Source organism: Chanos chanos, chromosome 5, assembly GCF_902362185.1.
Source record: "Chanos chanos chromosome 5, fChaCha1.1, whole genome shotgun sequence".
NCBI lineage: Eukaryota > Metazoa > Chordata > Actinopteri > Gonorynchiformes > Chanidae > Chanos > Chanos chanos.
The window spans coordinates 52,875,423-52,880,422 of NC_044499.1; the positions used below are offsets into that span (position 1 = coordinate 52,875,423).

General features: G+C 43.6%; 1 protein-coding gene across 1 annotated transcript in view; it reads right to left on the reverse strand.

Moving 5' to 3' along the window:
* The window catches only part of nrg3b (neuregulin 3b), a 156,876-nt gene that overhangs the window by 75,544 nt on the left and 76,332 nt on the right, over positions 1-5,000 (reverse strand). The window lies entirely within an intron of this gene.

A 5,000-nucleotide genomic window follows, 5' to 3' on the forward strand; every position in this document is an offset into this window, starting at 1 on the left:
TTACATTCATAATAATGCATCATTAAAACATACATGTGTCTGTATAAATCTGTCTGTTTACATGTGTCTGTATAAAACTGTCTGTTTACATGTGTCTGTATAAATCTGTCTGTTTACATGTGTCTGTATGAATCTGTCTGTTTACATGTGTCTATTTAAATCTGTCTTTTTACATGTGTCTGTATAAATCTGTCTGTTTACATGTGTCTGTATAAAACTGTCTGTATGAATCTGTCTGTTTACATGTGTCTGTTTAAATCTGTCTGTTTACATGTGTCTGTATAAATCTGTCTTTTTACATGTGTCTGTATAAAACTGTCTGTTTACATGTGTCTGTATGAATCTGTCTATTTACATGTGTCTGTATGAATCTGTCTCTTTACACGTGTCTGTATAAATCTGTCTTTTTACATGTGTCTGTATGAATCTGTCTGTTTACATGTGTCTGTATGTCATCACTGTCATCACTGTCAACATTGTCATCACTGTCATCACTGTCATCACTGTCATCACTGTCAACACTGTCATCACTGTGAACACTGTCCTCACTGTCTTCATTGTCAACACTGTCATCACTGTCATCACTGTCATCACTGTGAACACTGTCATCACTGTCTTCATTGTCAACACTGTCTTCATTGTCATCACTTTCATCACTGTCAACATTGTCATCACTGTCCTCACTGTTCACACTGTCCTCACTGTCATCACTGTCCTCACTGTTTTCATTGTCATCACTGTCCTCACTGTCCTCACTGTTCACACTGTCATCACTGTCCTCACTGTTCACACTGTCCTCACTGTCATCACTGTCATCACTGTCCTCACTGTCATCACTGTCCTCACTGTTCATACTGTCCTCACTGTCTTCATTGTCATCACTGTCCTCACTGTCCTCACTGTTCACACTGTCATCACTGTCCTCACTGTTCACACTGTCCTCACTGTCATCACTGTCCTCACTGTCCTCACTGTCATCACTGTCCTCACTGTCATCACTGTCATCACTGTCCTCACTGTCTTCATTGTCATCACTGTCCTCACTGTCCTCACTGTCATCACTGTCCTCACTGTTCACACTGTCATCACTGTCATCACTGTCCTCACTGTCCTCTCTGTCATCACTGTCCTCACTGTCATCACTGTCCTCACTGTCTTCATTGTCATCACTGTCCTCACTGTCATCACTGTCCTCACTGTCCTCACTGTTCACACTGTCCTCACTGTCCTCACTGTCCTCACTGTCATCACTGTCCTCACTGTCCTCACTGTCATCACTGTCCTCACTGTCCTCACTGTCCTCACTGTCATCATTGTCCTCACTGTCAGCATTTCCTGTCACAGTACAGTATGTGTCCTTATACTGACCCGTGTCTGACACCAACACGGAACACGGAACCCACTCCGCAGGAGTTGCGGCTGATCTCAGTAACGCGATGGAGCCGGTCTCCCACTGGGCCGGGCAAGCCACTGCTATAAACCATCACAGGAGAAATGAACAAACCCATGCGTGCGTGATGCTGGGGAAAGCGAGTTATTATTATTGTATTTCTGTGAGGCAGCGTATTTTAAAGTCGGGCCACACGCCAATGAGTTTTTATAGAGGCTTTGAACAAAAAGCCCTTGGCCTAGCGTGTTAAGACACTGTTGTATTAGAGTCAACACTTTGAAACACAAAGCTCAACACACACACCTCCCCAGAGCCTCTAAGTGCTGTTGAGTTCTTGTCTGATCACATCCAATCACCAGGCATTTACTCCACCTGCAGAATTCATTTCACTTTTCTTTAATTGTAAGCTCACTTAGAGTGATTAATTATGTCAAGATCCTGAGCTGACAAGGTGTGTGACAGGAGGGAGAAATACCCCTGTTCTCCCTCTCCATCATCCTCCCCTTCACTCCACTCCATTTATTTCACATCTAATTCAGAGAGTGCTCTGTCTGCCAGCACAATCCATACAAAACAACGGTACCACTCCAATGGTCGTATCAAACAGATAATATCACACACATAAACAACACAAACACCCCACAGACACTGACTTAATGTGATGCTTCACCACTGGCTAAATTCTTTAGATGATCTCCTCTTACCCACTTCTCTCCTTCTCTTCACTAACTTGTTCCCTCCTCTTCTTCTTCTTCTCCTCTCTCTCTCTCTCTCTCTCTGTTGCTCCTTTGTTGATAAGACATGTCTCTTTCCAGTTGCCTACACTGCTGGTTCAACACCAAAATTTCTCTACTCCCACAAGTGACACGACCATCCTTCACCTTTGGACACAACCCCTCAGCATCAGGATTCAGCAGCTGGGAGAGAGGTGGCCTGGTGTTGGTGTTTTAACATGCTTCAATTACACAGCTTTTCCCTGAGTGTGTCCACTGGGTACATAATCTACTTAAAAGGCCTGAATGTGAAAACACAGCTGCTGACTGAGCTGCCAAGCACAGGGAGAGGAGCTGCAGGAGAACAGTCTGGACCCTCCAGCCTGAACACTCACACCTCAGCCCTCATTCTCCTCATTTTCATCTTCCTCTGTCTGACTTTCATCCTGAGGAGCAGACTGTGTAGTATTACAATAGGTTCTCTTCTCTTCTCCTCTCTTCTCTTCTCTTCTCTTCTCTTCTCCTCTCCTCTCTTCTCTTCTCTTCTCCTCTCCTCTCCTCTCCTCTCTTCTCTTCTCTTCTCTTCTCTTTTCCTCTCTTCTCTTCTCTTCTTTTCTCTTCTCTTCTCTTCTCTTCTCTTCTCTTCTCTTCTCCTCTCTTCTCTTCTCTTCTCTTCTCTCTCTCCTCTCCTCTCTTCTCTTCTCTTCTCTTCTCTTCTCTTCTCTTCTCTTCTCCTCTCTTCTCTTCTCTTCTCTTCTCCTCTCCTCTCCTCTCTTCTCTTCTCTTCTCTTCTCTTCTCTTCTCTTCTCTTCTCTTCTCTTTTTGTCTATAGTGACACTATAACTGACTCTCTGTTTAATTAATGAACAGATTGTTTAGGTAATGAGCAGGTTCTGCCATCCCTGTGTGCATGTATGTGTGTGTGTGTGTGTGTGTGTGTGTGTATGTGTGTGTGTGTGTGTGTGAAGCAATGAGAAATGATGGTTGTGTGGATTAACTCTGTCTGTCTCCACCTGACAGCACACAGACATTTTAATCGCTGGCTTGTTCTCCAGCAGGGCTTTGAAACAGAGAGAGAGGAAGTTGAAATGAGGATGTGGTCATCATTAATATGAATCATTTTGTCCTAGCAGACGGCGTTAATACCCTGGCCACGTTCCCCTCCACCCTCTCTCTACGTAATACCTCTTTTTTTCTCAGGTCGTCTGTCATCTTCAGCTCTGCAGCGTGCTCACCAGACCCTCCTCATTACACAGAGATCCCATTTATTCATCCCACACCAAGGCTCCGCATCCTCTCCCTTCTCACTCCCTTTCACTGCCCCCCCCCCCCCCCCCCCCCCCCCCCCCCCCCCCCCCCAGAGAAAGAAACCCACACATTTCCAGGAAATGTGCCAGTTTTTCAGAGCAGTCAGGTGACTGTGCACTGAAAAGCTCAGTGACCTTCTTACTGTGGTTCTGTCAACAAAATCAGTGAATCCAGACATAATGGACCGGCTCTTATTACACACAGTTGAATCCAGACATAATGGACAGGCCATTATTACACATACTCTGACAGACAGAGCTGTGACTGACAAGTTATAACACAGCTGTTATAACAGAGCTATAAGGTACATTCAACCAGACAGAGGTACAGTAGTCATGTTCTTTAAAGAGTTACAACAGATGCATTATAACACAGCTGTTATAACAGAGTTATAATGTACATTCAACCAGAGGTACAGTAGTCATGTTCTTTAAAGATTTACAACAGATGCATTATAACAGAGCTGTAACAGAGGAGGTATAAGAGAGTTATAATAGATGAGTTATAATGAGGTAATAACAGAGGAGATATCAGAGTTGTAATAGATGAATTATAACGAGGTTATAACCGAGGAGGTGTAAGAGTTATAATACTTGAATTATAACAGGGGCGGTGTAAGAGAGTTATAGTAGATGAGTTATAACAAGGGAGGTATAAGAGAGTTGTAATAGCTGAGTTATAACAGGGGAGGTGTAAGAGAGTTGTAATAGCTGAGTTATAACAGATGTGTGAAACATAGTTGATCTCTTTCAATCTTATCTCTTCAAATGAAAAAAACACCATTACAAACACAGATTAAAAACTCAGATAAAAAACACAGATTAAAAAAACAGATAAATGAAAACAGGCTGTTGTTTTATTTGAAGGCTGAAAACTGAAAGCCCATAAAACATTACACTGTCTAAGAACCACTGTGTTGTGGGTGCAGTGTGCTGTGGATACAGGAGACAGATAGGCATGCTCGCCCTAATGAGTCCACAAAAGCCGTTTCCTTGGAAACTGTAAGAAGTAACACACAATACTCGAGTCGGAAAACTGGTACGAAAAAAAAGGGGTAGGTGGAAATGAAACATTCAATTACAGGTGAACAAGTTACACTGCACATCTGTGTGTGTGTGTGCGTGTGCGTATGTGTGTGTGTGTGTGTGTGTGTAGGGTGTGCGTGTGCGTATGTGGGTGTGTGTGTGTGTGTGTGCGCGAGTGTAGGTATGGGCGTATGTGTGTGGGGTGTGTGTGTGGCGCGCGTGTGTGTGTGCGTGTGTGTGTGTGTGTGTGTGCATGTGTAGGGTGTGTGTGTGTGTGTGTGTGTGTGTGTGTGTGTGTGTGTGTGAACACTTGTAATCATCTTATTGAGTCAGACTCAGAACGGACGACTTCCACATCATCAGCATGTTTCAAAAAACTCCAGTTCCTCATGTTTATGACTGGAGGAGTTGTTTGTGATAGTGATCCTTCAGGAATACAGCATTCCATGAAAGAAACTCCTTGGATAAATGAGCTGTATGTCCATCACAGACAACATTCCATAAATTAGGCCCCAGCTGACCTCTCTAGTGCTTTCTCAGAGAAACGTGATTCAATTAACTTTT